This window comes from Ahaetulla prasina, chromosome 5, assembly GCF_028640845.1.
Source record: "Ahaetulla prasina isolate Xishuangbanna chromosome 5, ASM2864084v1, whole genome shotgun sequence".
NCBI lineage: Eukaryota > Metazoa > Chordata > Lepidosauria > Squamata > Colubridae > Ahaetulla > Ahaetulla prasina.
In genome coordinates this window covers 24,195,246-24,212,877 of record NC_080543.1, presented here as the reverse complement: position 1 = coordinate 24,212,877, position 17,632 = coordinate 24,195,246, and the positions used below count along the sequence as shown (strand labels likewise).

Sequence of the window (17,632 nt, the reverse complement as noted above, 5' to 3'; positions counted from 1 at the left end):
CACCTGGCCTAAGCAGACTTCAGCTTTTCCTCATTGTTTCTAATTCATGAAACAAAGAAAAGGAATTATTTCTGAGTGGTAAAAGTTGCAAGGAGTGTTCAAAACCAAAAAAAAATCCACCTCGCCCCAAAACAAACAAAAAACCCCATAGTCTTGTCACAAATAACATTCACTTCTACTGAAGAAAATGGGCCTGGAGAGGTGGTGTACTTTTTACCTGCATTCTCTTCCAGGTTTAAACTGGAAAATCAAACAGGGACAGTTAAAAGAAGTATAGAAAAGCATCAACACAATTTGCCAAAGTACCCTTTGTTACCTTTGTTAAAGTGTTTGAATGGTTTCTTTAAAATCATCATTTCTGTCCATGTACCACAACCTCTATTGAACAAATACATTTCGGTAGAATAAAATGAGACAGGGTCTGTTGACTTTTTTGGAAAATATGTTTATTCAGAAGTTTCTAATAGCATCTGAAAGGAAACAGAAGTCATCCATGGTTTGAAGAATGGAAAGAGTTGTGATAATATCTTCTTATAAACGAACATTTTTGAAAGAAGTATATATGTTTTCAATGACATTATTGGCTACTATTTCACTGTTTATTGCTTTAATATGAGTTTTAGCCTGTTTTTCAATCTTAACAAAATTCAAAGCATGGCATTTAATTTTAACTATAGTCAAATCTGGAAGTCCAATTCAGAAGAACCCCATAGATTTAATATGAAAACTTATCTTACTGGATTGAAAAAAAAATCAAATGCAATAACTAAAATTTCTCTACTATTCTGAAAAGTGACCTTGTAGAGAAATAACCATTTCTCTCTTTCTGCTAGCAAATAAAATCAGCATAGTAAATGTAACAATGTATTAGAGAATATGAACAGTTATTAACTGGAACACTAGTTTTTCTAGATATCCATAAGTGAAAACCATAATCCTAACATACATGTGCTTTTGCTGGCGTATGATTCTAACAACAAATGATGATGCACCATTGCATCTAAATTTTTCTGAGAATGGCATTAAGCAAACTGACGTGGATAGAAATCAACTATCCAAAAATATATTTAAAATGTTTTATTTTCGAGCTTTCACTGATATTTTAAGGGTTCACAAACAGAGCGTCATCACCTCCCCAATTTCTGCTACTGTAAACACAAAGAAAGAATGGAAACTACTTCAAACCACAGCAGGACACCTGATCTCCAGCACTGGATTAAGCTGCTTTGCAAACAGTGTATAAAGGCAGCGATCTGAAAAAGCTAATCAGTCCCTGCTGTGATATTTAGACTGCCACAGTTACCAGTATTGGATAATGTTAAGCATATTAAAAATGTCTATCGGTGAAATGCAGGATCAAAATCTGTTTTAGGGGGCTGCAAATTGTACCTGGCAGAATTTACATGATGATGTAGAAGCACTTTTCAAATAATTCCAGAACTGTTTATTTTGGTAAGGATGGGATGGGTAATATGCTTGTAATCTTCATCTAATACAAACATTTCTTGATCTGTATTGTAAATAGTATATGCAAATACATATCCACAAATGCTAAAATAGCGTAGAAACCCCAAATCCAAATGCTTTCTACAATCCTAATAAAACCAATGATCATTTTAAAATGTAAAAGCTAACCGACTAAATTCAGATTGCTCCTGCAAAATAATTGCCATTATTCTGCCCTTTGAAAACAAGATATTTCACAATGCAGATTGTATTGCCCTCCTGGTACCCTCCTGGTTTCTTAGAACAATTCATTTCATAATGTGGGAGTAGAAACTAAGAAGATGTTTCCTTGATTTCCCACTCTTCATTCTCTTGGGAGGACAGAATCTGAAGTCACCCAAGATGGCTGAAGGACAGATTTGACAGATAACTCAGGAACAACCTACATGGAACTTTATTGGTTAACATCACCCTGGAAACAGTATTCAGAAATCTTTTATCACCCAATACAGGAATTCCAAGCATTGTGTTGTTTAAGCACCTGCCAACAAGTGGCAGCCCTAAGGAAGAGTATAGTACTGAAGCTTAACCTCAAGAAGATAAGTTATATTTATTTCACTGGCACGAATGTTTGCTCCTATAAAAAGTGTTAAAATGCGGACAAAGTCACAGTCTTTAACTCCTGATCAAGCAGTGGCCTTCAGCTACAACTTTGCCAATAAGGCATAGAATCAACTGCAGTGTCAGTATCCACCTCAGTATAAATTTTACATCTGACAATGTTAATGTCATGTAAAATAGATAATTGTCTTTCTTTTAAAACAGCATTTTAAAATGCCAATTTGCCTTCTTTAAACAAAAGGAGCTAGCTAATTTATGTTGAAGTTTCTAAAAAGCATCAGATCAAAATTCAGTTTGCTATTTCTTGTTCACATAAATCTAGTATTTATTTATTTAGTATATTATGTAGGTTTGCTTTTATACCATTCTCTGAAATATTCTAAATTAATGATAGAAAAAGTTACACATTGTGAAAGTTATTGGAATTGGTCAAGGTTATTTTTTTAAAAATGTCATTCATGCATCTGTAAAACATTTGTTTTGAATGTTAAACTAATATTCTAGACTCCATTCAGTGACTAACAAAGACAATAAAATATATTGGCAGAAATTAATGTACATTTCTTGTGATGCTGACGACAATGAGTACAAGAAAAGACATTGATCAGAAATAAAAAATGCACTTTAGTTCTCCATTAAAATTTTCAGATCCAGGAACTTAAGCCATCTTAACTATTATCCACTGCTATATTTAAAACAAAGTGATGACATTTAAACAGTTGCTTCAGGTCATGGAAAAGTGGTCTGAAGATATAATTTCTACAATTTTCAGGCTTTTGCCTTGAGAGACCAGATTTTCCTGGCAGAAACCAGTAAAATCTAATATACTTCATTACTGAATACTGATATTTCACTTAGGATTTTTTTAAAAAAATTCAATGGTTATAACTAAGTCCCAAGTAATATAGTACTTGAGAATGCTACTCAATCTATTAAATAGAATCTCTTGCTGATTACTTCTTTTCAACATATTTTAACGAGATGGTGATGTTTCCTCACTATCATATTAGGTTCCATATAATTCTGAATCTCAGACTTAGATTGTTTATTTAGTGTCAGGTAATCTGTTAAAATTACTCACTCCTGTCAGACACCTTTAACAAAAAGCATTTTGGTTTTAGAAAGTAGAAGTAAACAAGATGAATGAAAATCAATTATTACGGTATTTTTAAAAAAACAATTTTTGATGCTCAGGTTTAGTTAAAACATTCTTAAATGTTTCATAACAATAAACAAATATAATTTCTAATTAAATCAGTCTGCTTGCTAATATGAAAGCGGGGCACTACATTCTGAACACAATCCAGCAGTTTTGAAGATTTGAAAAACAAATTTCTAGTCATAAAGTATATTTTTTTCTGACTAAAATCTAACTATGGCAAGAATACCATAAATGGAAACCATTTGGGAATATTTTCCTATAGCATAGCTTAGCATAGCATAGCATAGCATAGCATAGCATAGCATAGAACAGAACAGAACAGCAGAATTGGAAGGGACTTTGGAGGTCTTCTAGTCCAACCCCCTGCTCAGTCAAGAAACCCTATACCATCTCAGACAAATGGTGGTCCAATCTCTTCTTAAAAACTTCCAGTGTTGGAAGAAATATCCATCTGGGTTCAGTTCCAAGTGGGGACAAAGACACTGGAAACATGGAGGCTGCTTGGAAAGATGGTTTAATGGTGGTCAGGATCACATGGCTTGAGTTCCTGAACAGAAAAGGGCTGAGATCCTGTGTGCTCCTGGTTTTATGATTTTTCTGAGCTTTGACCTTTCTGGGGCACAGGAAGAGTATCCTGATTGGTTGTCAGACTCCCAGGGGTGGGGTCTTAGCTAGCCTTGCTGGCTGTCTCTCAAGCTTGCTTGAGCCTTGCCATGTGGTGAGTTTCAGTTGTATTGTGTTGCAAATCATGGGGGGATTGAGTGAGCTTGGTTGAAGCCTTAATTGCCCATTGACAAAGGTGGGGAGAATGAGTGAGTTTAGCTGAGGCTTTTAATGGCCCATTGACAAAGGTGGGGGGGGGAGTCAGGAAGTTGCAGGGAGCTCCTTTGTCTTTAAAATGTTTCTCCATTTCTCATCCAGGAAGGTATAATATTCTGCTTTTTAAAATATTTCCTAGAATATTTCATTCTTCTAGGAGGGGGGTGGGTGCTAAATTCCTACAATCCCTACTTTTTTTTTTTTCAAAACATGAGTTTTGAAGCATGCTCTTGGCAAAAATTAAAATTGATCAAATCAGTGGGTGCTTTTAATTTTCCTGATGCAAAGGAAGCCATTGATAGAGACAACAGAAAAAAAGATTCCTTCAGTGGCTCCCAAAAGCTTTCAACCATGAAGGTCTAGCAGCCAGGGGAAAAGTTCTGGTAAGTATCCAGTATTTTCTATGCCAATTAATTTCAGCTGTTAGTTATCACTTTCTGAGAGCTTCCAGTCAGGTCAAGCAAGCACACATCCCAAAATTTTCACAGCCATGGTTTTCCTTTAAATTACAGGCTGCCCATTTCAAGGGTTGGTTACTGAACCTGCCCTAGCTCTTACTTTAGTCTATGCAAGATTTTTTCCAGTCCAAATTGAGGTTAATCAGTGTGCAATCCAGGCTTTTTCCTTTCTTCTTTTAAAAAATTACACACAATGAGCCCTGGGACTTCTACTCATGAGACCACCAGTGCAACATATCTTGCTTTACTGGGCAACTGGGCAGCATCATTTGTGAGTCATAGTCAGGGCTTGGGTTTTGGATATCACTTTCTGCTATCTCTTCAAGAGAGGAATTGCCTGAGGGGATGCCTCCCCATGGAATTAGCAGGAGATCTGACTCCTTGGGCTTTTAGTGCCACAGAGCAAAATCAACCTAAAAGTCTTGTGTGGAGGTAAGTGAAGGGAATAGACTAATTCTGAATGGTGTGTCTCTCTGTGTGTGCCTGTGTATGCAGCTACTTTTACAATACAGGCAATACAAACATTTTGGACATATTTCCCTCCCACCAGACAAAAATCTAAGTTCAGAACTTGCTGTGGTAGCCACTCAAATACAATCCTTACATGAGTACTTTAGACTGATTACAATATAAAGGAGACAAGACAGAAAACCTTACAATGAATTTTCCACCTCCCCTATAGTCTTTCCAGTTGTCTTCTGGGAATTGAAAAGAGTCTTTTAGTCTTTACTTATACATCTCAGGGTCCTTTCTTTCATATCTTTTGGGTGGCATGCTTGTTGGTCAGTCAGGTTTGGAAAGGTCTGCTCCAATCTGGTTGCTATGATGACTTTCAGTGGGGGCTGGATTCAAACTCAATTCCTGGCTCCAACAAATAGAAGGTCTCCTCTGGGGGCAGCATCTGGAACCATGTGCTCTGCTTCCACAGTTCAAGAGTCATCTTTTCAGGGCTGAAAGACATTAGAACAGGATCTCCTCCCCACTTTTGTGGGTAATCTTCTCAGGAAAGGCATTGTAACAGGATTAAAGGGGGTAGATATCTTGCAGGCAGAGTTTGAAAAGAAACAACACATCAATATTGCAGTTACGAAAAGGTAATGCAGTTTCAACAAAATGGAGACACAACTGATGAGAAAGAAAAACTTCACATACTTCAGGAAGAGGATGAACAGGTAAAATCATTTAAATACACAGTAAATGCAAGACTGAATTTTTTTTTCTCTTGTAAGTGAACTTAAAACGTTTCCTCATAAACTTATCTTGTAAGTGAACTTAAAATGTTTCCTTATAAACTTGAGTTGTTACTTTAAGATAGAGAGGGGAGGAAAAAACAGAAATAGGATGAAAAGTCCTTTTACTATTTTGTTGGCCGGACAAAGACAGGAAAAGGCTCTTTCCTTTTCTCTCTCTCTTCCCCATTTTCATTGTTTCAACCTTTTGTTTTTCTTTTTCCCTAACAATTTAAAATTCTTGTCTCTAGAGATCAGATACATTTTACAGTTACAATTACCTCAAGGGCCCACAAAGACAGACATACACACATAAAAACAAGGAGGACAGAGAGGAAAACAAAACTCTGAGATTTACACACACACTGATCATTCCCGCCATAAATCTCAGTTAAATTAGGGAAGGCACAAATCTTAACAGACAGACCACGTGGTTCAATAGAAGACAGAAAGAGACAGACAAACAAACAAAACAAAACAAAAACCCAAACATTCCTATTTATATATTTCCCTTTTCTTTTAAGTACCTTTATTTAGCCAAATTTGTTTCCTATTCTCATCTTTATTACACAATTTCCTCAATTTCTTTTTCCGCATACCAGGTAAAACTGGCAGCCTCCGGGCACTCCAGGCCCCCAGCAGGTTTTCCAGGGGATTTCCCTCCACCCTCGAGCTACTGCTTCCCATGTTTCCCTCTCCGATGTGAGGTTTTATTTTTCACTTTGGCCTAGCCGGGTGGATCCTCCTACAATTTTCAGAAAAAAAAGTTCTGGGAAGGACTTCGACTCCCTTCTGTCGAAGTATGGGCACCTTCCTGTTAAGGGAGCTTCCAGTTTGGATCAAAAAAAGGTGATCCCAGAGGACCTACTGCCCTGCCAGTAGGTACGAGCACCTCTTCAACACTGCTTCCTGCTTCCTTTTTAGCATACCAGGCAGTACTGGCAGCCTCCGGGCATCCAGGGCCCCAAGCAGATCTCCTGCTTCCTTTTTTTTCTCCTTTTTTCTTTTTTTACTCTCTTAATTGCTTCATTCACACTTACTTTCCTCTCGCTCGGCTTCTGTTCCTAATAAACACAAAGTTCCACGTTTGGCTTCCCCCCCTTGCTTTCTCTATCCTACCGGTCACGGCTCGGTGGAGCTAGCAGTAGGCAGAGGTGCGGCTAGAGGTTGCTCAAAGAGGTGGAATCAGACTGTTTCCTCAGGTGGAATCCCACACACACACTTCTTCCTTCCCTAACAGAAGGTCCTGTGCTCTGGCAAAACCCCCATGCTCTCCAGACTTTTGGTCTTTCTGCGGTTAGGAAATGCACAGAGGATGCAAGATCCAGCTGTGATTGGGAGCAGGGCTCTCTCATTCACACACATGCAGGCATACACATATTTCCCATGCTTTTCCATGCTTAAAATTAAAATTTAGAGGTACTCACCTTCTTTCCAAGCAGTCTTTGAGCTCAACACTCAAAACCCTTTAAAACCTAGTTCCAAATGGCCAAGGTCCAGGAAAACTTACCCACAGACTCAATGGGTCTGCTGCTAGCAAGGGAGGCTTACCTGGGCCAGGTCCATTGGTTAGGTTAGCTTGGAGTCCCATCTGGGGTGCCAATTGTTGGAAGAAATATCCATCTGGGTTCAGTTCCAAGTGGGGACAAAGACACTGGAAACATGGAGGCTGCTTGGAAAGATGGTTTAATGGTGGTCAGGATCACATGGCTTGAGTTCCTGAACAGAAAAAGGCTGAGATCCTGTGTGCTCCTGGTTTTATGATTTTCTGAGCTTTGACCTTTCTGGGGCACAGGAAGAGTATCCTGATTGGTTGTCAGACTCCCAGGGGTGGGGTCTTAGCTAGCCTTGCTGGCTGTCTCTCAAGCTTGCTTGAGCCTTGCCATGTGGTGAGTTTCAGTTGTATTGTGTTGCAAATCATGGGGGGATTGAGTGAGCTTGGTTGAAGCCTTAATTGCCCATTGACAAAGGTGGGGAGAATGAGTGAGCTTAGCTGAGGCTTTTAATGGCCCATTGACAAAGGTGGGGGGGGGGAGTCAGGAAGTTGCAGGGAGCTCCTTTGTCTTTAAAATATGTTTCTCCATTTCTCATCCAGGAAGGTATAATATTCTGCTTTTTAAAATATTTCCTAGAATATTTCATTCTTCTAGGAGGGGGGTGGGTGCTAAATTCCTACAAAGGCATAGAATCAACTGCAGTGTCAGTATCCACCTCAGTATAAATTTTACATCTGACAATGTTAATGTCATGTAAAATAGATAATTGTCTTTCTTTTAAAACAGCATTTTAAAATGCCAATTTGCCTTCTTTAAACAAAAGGAGCTAGCTAATTTATGTTGAAGTTTCTAAAAAGCATCAGATCAAAATTCAGTTTGCTATTTCTTGTTCACATAAATCTAGTATTTATTTATTTAGTATATTATGTAGGTTTGCTTTTATACCATTCTCTGAAATATTCTAAATTAATGATAGAAAAAGTTACACATTGTGAAAGTTATTGGAATTGGTCAAGGTTATTTTTTTAAAAATGTCATTCATGCATCTGTAAAACATTTGTTTTGAATGTTAAACTAATATTCTAGACTCCATTCAGTGACTAACAAAGACAATAAAATATATTGGCAGAAATTAATGTACATTTCTTGTGATGCTGACGACAATGAGTACAAGAAAAGACATTGATCAGAAATAAAAAATGCACTTTAGTTCTCCATTAAAATTTTCAGATCCAGGAACTTAAGCCATCTTAACTATTATCCACTGCTATATTTAAAACAAAGTGATGACATTTAAACAGTTGCTTCAGGTCATGGAAAAGTGGTCTGAAGATATAATTTCTACAATTTTCAGGCTTTTGCCTTGAGAGACCAGATTTTCCTGGCAGAAACCAGTAAAATCTAATATACTTCATTACTGAATACTGATATTTCACTTAGGATTTTTTTTAAAAAATTCAATGGTTATAACTAAGTCCCAAGTAATATAGTACTTGAGAATGCTACTCAATCTATTAAATAGAATCTCTTGCTGATTAGTTTTTCAGCACATTTTTGTGCTGAAAACGTCCCTCGCTTATACTCGGATCGGCTTATACTCAAGTTTTTTTTTTAAGCCCTCGGCTTATACTCGAGTATATAATCTACTAGTTTTTTCTTTTTCACATTTTACCGGACTGAAGCCCTGCCGGTGCAGTGAGAGGGCGGGCGGGGAGCCGCCAGCCTTCTCAGCTGAGGAGGAGGTTTCCCAACCGGTAGGTGCCTCATTTCCCACCCTCGGCTTATACTCGAGTCCCCAGTTTACCCCAGTTTTTGGGGTAAAATTGGGGACCTCGGCTTATACTCGGATCGGCTTATATTCGAGTATATACGGTACTTCTTTTCAACATATTTTAACGAGATGGTGATGTTTCCTCACTATCATATTAGGTTCCATATAATTCTGAATCTCAGACTTAGATTGTTTATTTAGTGTCAGGTAATCTGTTAAAATTACTCACTCCTGTCAGACACCTTTAACAAAAAGCATTTTGGTTTTAGAAAGTAGAAGTAAACAAGATGAATGAAAATCAATTATTACGGTATTTTTAAAAAAACAATTTTTGATGCTCAGGTTTAGTTAAAACATTCTTAAATGTTTCATAACAATAAACAAATATAATTTCTAATTAAATCAGTCTGCTTGCTAATATGAAAGCGGGGCACTACATTCTGAACACAATCCAGCAGTTTTGAAGATTTGAAAAACAAATTTCTAGTCATAAAGTATATTTTTTTCTGACTAAAATCTAACTATGGCAAGAATACCATAAATGGAAACCATTTGGGAATATTTTCCTATAGCATAGCATAGCATAGCATAGCATAGCATAGCATAGCATAGCATAGCATAGAACAGAACAGAACAGCAGAATTGGAAGGGACTTTGGAGGTCTTCTAGTCCAACCCCCTGCTCAGTCAAGAAACCCTATACCATCTCAGACAAATGGTGGTCCAATCTCTTCTTAAAAACTTCCAGTGTTGGAGAATTCACAACTTCTGGAGGCAAGTTGTGTCACTGATTAATTGTTCTGTCAGGAATTTTCTCCTTAGTTCTAGGTGGTTTCTCTCCTTGATTAGTTTCCACCCATTCTTCTTGTTCTGCCCTAAGGTGTTTTGGAGAATAGTTTGACTCCCTCTTCTTTGTGGCAGCCCCTGAGATATTGGAATATTGCTATCATGTATCCCCTAATCTTTCTTTTCATTAAACAGTTCCTACAACTGTTCTTCATATGTTTTAGCCTCCAGTCCCCTAAGTTGCTCTTTTCTGCACTCTTTCTAGAGTCTCCACATCTTTTTTACATCATGACGACCAAAACCAAATGCAGTATTCCAGGTTTGGCATTATAAAATGGTATTAACACTTCATGTGATCTTGATTGTATCACTCTGTTAATGCAGGCTAGAACTCTGCTGGCTTTTTTGGCCAACAGTAGATTTGGTATTATTTGGGGAGATAAAACAGGCATGACTTGTGTGTAAAAGCAAAATGCAGATAATACATATATAAACACAAGACTTGATTGCCAAATAAAGTATACTTGTTCCTCTTTTGAAAATGTCAAAAGGAGCATCTTGAATCTCCAAAGACCTATGCAAGGGTCCTCTTTGTAGACTTTAGTTCAGCATTCAATACCATCATTCCAGACACTCTTCTAACTAAGCTAAACCAGCTACAGGTACCTGAACAGACTTGTAAGTGGATCACAAGCTTCCTAACAAACAGGAAGCAGCAGGTGAAGCTAAGCAGGATCACATCAGATACCTGTACAATTAGCACAGGGGCCCCCCAAGGCTGTGTGCTCTCCCCACTTCTCTTCTCTCTGTATACCAATGACTGCATCTCCAACGATCCATCTGTTAAACTACTGAAGTTCGCAGATGACACAACAGTGATTGGTCTCATTCGAGACAATGACAAATCCGCATATAGACGAGACGTGGAACGACTAGCCTTGTGGTGCAACCAAAACAATCTGGAACTGAACACACTCAAAACCGTAGAAATGGTGGTAGACTTTAGGAGAAACCCTTCCATACTTCCACCTCTCACAATACTAGACAACACAGTATCAACAGTAGAAACCTTCAAATTTCTAGGTTCTATCATATCACAAGATCTAAAATGGACAGCTAACATCAAAAACATCATCAAAAAAGGACAACAAAGAATGTTCTTTCTGCGCCAAATCAGAAAGCTGAAACTGCCCAAGGAGCTACTGATTCAGTTCTACAGAGGAATTAATTGAGTCTGTCATTTGCACCTCTATAACGATCTGGTTCGGTTCTGCAATCCAACAAGAAAGACACAGACTTCAGAGGATAATTAGAACTGCAGAAAAAATAATTGCTACCAACCTGCCTTCCATTGAAGACCTGCATACTGCACGAATCAAGAAGAGGGCTGTGAAAATATTTACAGATCCCTCACATCCTGGACATAAACTGTTTCAACTCCTACCATCAAAACGACGCTATAGAGCACTGCACATCAGAACAACTAGACACAAGAACAGTTTCTTCCCAAACGCCATCACTCTGCTAAACAAATAATTCCCTCAACACTGTCAAACTATTACTAAATCTGCACTACTATTAATCTTCTCATCGTTCCCATCACCAATCTCTTTCCACTTATGACTGTATGACTGTAACTTTGTTGCTGGTAATCCTTATGATTTATATTGATATTGATTGTTCCTGATTGCTTATTTGTGCCCTATGATTATCATTAAGTGTTGTATCATTAAGTGTTAAATTGTACCCTATGACCATCATTTTGTGTTGTAAATGTTGTACCTTGATGAAGGTACACTGAGAGCAAATGCACCAAGACAAATTCCTTGTGTGTCCAATCACACTTGGCCAATAAATTCTATTCTATTCTATTCAATCATGGAAGATTGTCCTCCTCACTGATATACTTTTCCCCTTGTACCTTGTCCAGTCTTTTTCTTAGAGATTTATCAAGAAGCTTATTAATTCTTGAGTTTAAACAAAACATATTCAATATACCCATGTTTCCCCAAAATAAGACCCTGTCTTATATTTTTTTGAATCCTGAAATAAGCGCTTGGCTTATTGCCATGCGCTCAAAAGCCCGATTGGGCTTATTATCAGGGGATGTCTTATTTTGGGGAAAACAGGGTAATTTAATAGGTAAAGGTTCCCCTCACACCTATGTGCTAGTTGCTCCCAATTCTAGGGGGTGGTGCTCATCTTCGTTTCAAAGCCGAAGAGACATCTCCGTGGTCATTTGGCCAGCATGACTAAACACCAATGCACAGGGAACGCTGTTACTTTCCCACCAAAGGGAAAGTTTTTCTACTTGCATTTTTTATGTGCTTTCAAACTGCTAGGTTGGCAGAAGCTGGGACAAGTAACGGGAGCTCACTCCATTACGTGGCACTAGGGATTCAAACCGCTGAACTGTCAACCTTTTGATCGACAAGCTCAGCGTCTTAGCCACTGAGCCGCTGCGTAGAGATAAATAAAACAGACAAATATTCGTCTTAATGCCCATTTTTTTCAATGCAATATGCACAATTGAATTAATTTCTCCTACATGGGTGGATGGTTGCCTAACCAGATCCTCTTAAATGTCTCTAAATGATGGATACCTTATATCCATATCTGATAGCAATCTCCATCTCTACATATTCACATAGTATGCCAGTAAAAGACACAGAAAGAAACTCCTTCAGATCAATATACAGATAACATTTTAATAAAAAGGGGGAAATTATACCAAGATTAATGCAAAGCACTATTTTTAATATCTCTATTTTTGTATGATTGAGGCTCGGTGACTAACTGGCATGTTGCCAAAATATTGTTCATGCAAAACAGTAAATGTTGCTGGGAAATGGTTGAACGAAGAGATTAAGGAAGTACTTAGAAATATGCAAATAATTTAGAGGAAAAATTGTTATCTGGGAATGTGGAACAACAATTCCACTGCATGTGTTTATCAATCAACCAAAGGAGAAAGCATCACTAATAAAAAAAGATATACCAGGAAATCCATGCACAATGATTTATAAGTAGCAGTAAAAGCTGCCATAGAACCAACAGAATTTCTTCTTTTCTTGAACATTGGCATATATACACTGAGGAGGAAAGCTATGGCAAATCTAGACAGCATACTAAAAAGCAGAGACATCATCCTGCCAACAAAGGTGTGTATGGTCAAGGATATGGTTTTCCCAGTTGCAATGTATGGCTGTGAAAGTTAGACCATATGAAAGGCTGAGTGCCAAAGAATTGAGGGCTTTGAACTGTGGTGCTGGAGAAGACTCCTGCGAGTCCCTTGGACTGCAAGGCAATCAAACCGATCAGTCCTAGAGGAGATCAACCCTGACTGCTCTTTAGAAGGCCAGATCCTGAAGATGAAACTCAAATACTTTGACCAACTAATGAGAAGGATGGACTCATTGGAGAAAAACCTAATGCTGGGAAAGATTGAGGGCAAAAGAAGGGGACGACAGAGAATGAGGTGGCTGGATGGAGTCACTGAAGCAGTAGGCGTGAGCTTAAGTGGACTCCAGAAGATGGTAGAGGACAGGAAGGCCTGGAGGAACATTATCTATGGGGTCGCAATGGGTTGGGCATGACTTCGCAAGTAACAACAACAACAACAACAACATTTATGCACTGCCCATCTTCCTCTGAGAGGGCTTCAGGGCAGTGATTGCTCAATTAAATGCAATGCCCCAAAACCAGACAATGCAAAATACCTCTACAGTAATTGCTTCAATTAATTTTCTGATAAGATTTCCAGTGGAACGCATCCGTGAATTGTTTGGATTCCCAACATTACAAACTGGCCTATTTAGATAGCAATTTATTAACAAAATGCAAAAAAATAAATGCCCTGACAAAGTCAATGTTATTAATATGGAGTTATACACACATATGAAACATCTGATAATATCTTAAAACCTATGTCCCTGGCACTGAAAAATGTGAAAAGAAATGTTTTTTAAAATTTCCTTGAAATGAGACAACCTTGAAAAGAGAAATAAATAATGACAAAGTTAAAGGGCCGGTTTAGCTCTGCCTGGTAAGGCCTGTTATTAAGAACACAAAGCCTGCAATTACTGCAGGTTCGAGCCCGGCCCAAGGTTGACTCAGCCTTCCATCCTTTATAAGGTAGGTAAAATGAGGACCCAGATTGTTGGGGGGGCAATAAGTTGACTTTGTAAATATATACAAATAGAATGAGACTATTGCCCTATACATTGTAAGCCGCCCTGAGTCTTCGGAGAAGGGCGGGGTATAAATGTAAACAAAAAAACAAAAAAAAAAAAAAAAAAAAAGATATAAGCAATATTTGTCCTGGTGTTTGGAAGCCGTACGGGTCTGGATGGGGAGAAACAGGCTCAAGCTCAATCCCTCCAAGACGGAGTGGCTGTGGATGCCGGCATCCCGATACAGTCAGCTGAGTCCACGGCTGACTGTTGGGAGCGAGTCATTGGCCCCGATGGAGAGGGTGCGCAACTTGGGCGTTCTCCTGGATGAACGGCTGTCTTTTGAAGACCACCTGACGGCCGTCTCCAGGAGAGCTTTCCACCAGGTTCGCCTGGTGCGCCAGCTGCGCCCCTTTCTAGACCGGGATGCCTTGTGCACAGTCACTCACGCCCTCGTGACGTCTCGTCTGGATTACTGCAATGCTCTCTACATGGGGCTCCCCTTGAGGGGCATCCGGAGGCTTCAGTTAGTCCAGAACGCGGCTGCGCGGGTGATAGAGGGAGCCCCTCGTGGCTCCCGCGTGACACCTATCCTGCGCAGACTGCACTGGCTACCTGTGGCCTTCCGGGTGCGCTTCAAGGTTTTGGTGAACGTCTTCAAAGCGCCCCATGGCATAGGGCCGGGCTATTTACGGGACCGCCTACTGCTACCGAATACCTCCCACCGACCCGTGCGCTCTCACAGAGAGGGACTCCTCAGGGTGCCGTCGGCGCGACAGTGTCGTCTGGCGACGCCCAGGGGAAGGGCCTTCTCTGTGGGGGCTCCCGCCTTCTGGAACGAACTCCCCCCGGGACTCCGTCAACTTCCGGACCTCCGAACCTTTCGTCGCGAGCTTAAAACGCATTTATTCATCTGCTCAGGACTGGGTTAGTTTTTTTAATTTATGGGTTTTAATTGGGTTTTTATTATTTATTCTAAATTTTTAATTTCGGCCAATTGAATAAGTTTTTTAATTGTATTTTAATTGTGTTTATATTGTAATATTATTGTGTATTTTATTTGGCTGTGAACCGCCCTGAGTCCTTCGGGAGAAGGGCGGTATAGAAATTTAAATAATAATAATAATAATAATAATAATAATAATAATAATAATAATAATAATAATAATAATAATAATATTATTATTTTTGGAACAAGCATTGCCTTCAGCTCTTTTTTTACATTATTCTCAATACTCAAGTGTCAAGATCAAATTATTGAAGAAGTTCACTTGTCAAATATTCTTCCATAATACCAGTTACTTAAAAAAATCAACAAAGATGATTCATTCAAAATTCATGCTGATTGCATTAGTTACACTAGAAACATAGTAAGATATTTAACATCTGAATTAAAAAGTCATTGAAATAGTAATATAACTTAACAATATTAACAATAAAGCCAGCTTTATCTTGGGCCAGTCATTCTTTCTCAGTCTAACCCAACTCACAGGGTTATTGTAGTGGGGAAAATAGGAGGCAGAAATATTAGGGTTCACCACTTTGAGGTGAGCAAACACAGGGCTTTTGACTTCTCCAACATTGAGCGAAAGCCAATCTTGCCGCAGTTGTTATATGCAGAATAATATGTTTTTTTTTCATATTTCCTTTCTATTATTCCTAGAAGAAACAATTCTTGAAGCCTGTTACTTCCTGTATCCAACAATGTAACTTCGTCCAATATTTTTTAGTTTCGGAGCATAATCACCATATATGAAATAAGAGACCTATCTTTTGTCCACATTTCTAACATTAATTAATTTAAAATTAATTCTTATTGACGATATTGATCTGATTATTGTTCAGGCATGCAACAAAAAAAGCAGCTTTCTTTCAGGAGGCAGCCTAACAATTTACCAGCCCTCCCCACTGCCCACTGCCTTTTTAGTTCTATGCAAGGAACTGGATTTTCTATTACTTCAGTTTTCATCAACAAGCCCTGAGGCCAAATTGTAACTTACCCTTAAGATAATCCTCTTTGGAGAAAAGTGAAAAACACTGTTCTTTATACTCATTGAACTTAAATTTATAAAGGGTAAGCAAGTTAGGGTTAACAATAACTAACCCAACAAGAAAAACACAAGACTTCAGAGGATAATTAGAACTGCAGAAAAAATAATTGCTACCAACCTGCCTTCCATTGAGGACCTGTATACTGCACGAATCAAGAAGAGGGCCGTGAAAACATTTGCAGATCCCTCGCATCCTGGACATAAACTGTTTCAACTCCTACCATCAAAACGACGCTATAGAGCACTGCACACCTAGACACAACTAGACACAAGAACAGTTTTTTCCCGAAGGCATCACTCTGCTAAACAAATAATTCCATCAATACTGTCAGACTATTTACTGAATCTGCACTACTATTAATCGTCTCATAGTTCCCATCACCAATCTCTTTCCACTTATGACTGTATGACTATAACTTGTTGCTGGCAATCCTTATGATTTATATTGATATATTGACCATCAATTGTGTTGTAAATGTTGTACCTTGATGAACGTATCTTTTCTTTTATGTACACTCAGAGCATATGCACCAAGACAAATTCCTTGTGTGTCCAATCACACTTGGCCAATAAAATTCTATTCTATTCTATTCTATTCTATTCTATTCTATTCTATTCTATTCTATTCTATTCTATTCTATTCTATTAATAATGCAAATCTTTAATAAATTGTTTTTGTCTACTAGCATCTCTGAGAAAACAAAGAGACAGCTCTCTTTGTAAAAAGGCATCTTCTCTTGGTTACATTTTTCTTTGGCAAATGAGGCCTAGAACCCAGAACCCTGATCCCATATGCAAAAAACTAAATAACAGAAATAAGACTGCTATTGCTACTGTAGAATTGCTACTGTGTGTATTAACTCTTTAATCTACTAAATCTATAAAACTGTACTCAACCAAATCAAAATTTTAATGTTTAAATTATCATTTGCTTTTTTTTTTTAATTTGCATTTATATCCCGCCCTTCTCCGAAGACTCAGGGCGGCTTACACTATGTCAAGCAATAGTCTTCATCCATTTGTATATTATGTACAAAGTCAACTTATTGCCCCCAACAATCTGGGTCCTCATTTTACCTACCTTATAAAGGATGGAAGGCTGAGTCAACCTTGGGCCTGGTGGGACTTGAACCTGCAGTAATTGCAAGCAGCTGCTGTTAATAACAGACTGTCTTAACTATGCAGATTTACATCTGAAATTCTATATTCAAAGTGACTTAAAGCTCAATAAAGACTTTTTTGTCTAACTGGCTTCAAATGCTTGCATTAAAATGGCTCAAACCATTTTTTGTATTTTTTGTGACACACTCCGAAAATGTTAAGATCTACAATTTGATGTTTCAAAATTCCTAGGATTTTTAATGATATCTTCATGAATTAATATTTTATTTTATGCTCTCTAGCTAGCTAAAATCTATGTACACATATTCAATATATACAGCAATGATCACTTTAGTGAGTAGTTTACTAGCTTTTATTTATAAGATAATGTTTACAGCCCAACTCTATCCTGTTTGCTAATATCTGGACATTCTAAGCAAGCATGAAATAAATTGCAGTCCTAGATTTCAACTAATCTTATTTATTACTTTTACATGTCTACAAAGACAGCCAAACAAAAA

General features: G+C 38.2%; 1 protein-coding gene across 2 annotated transcripts in view; it reads right to left on the bottom strand.

The window, feature by feature from the left end:
* Positions 1–17,632, bottom strand: part of ZC3H12C (zinc finger CCCH-type containing 12C) — a 61,043-nt gene that overhangs the window by 35,443 nt on the left and 7,968 nt on the right. The gene's annotated exons all lie outside the window — the stretch shown is intronic.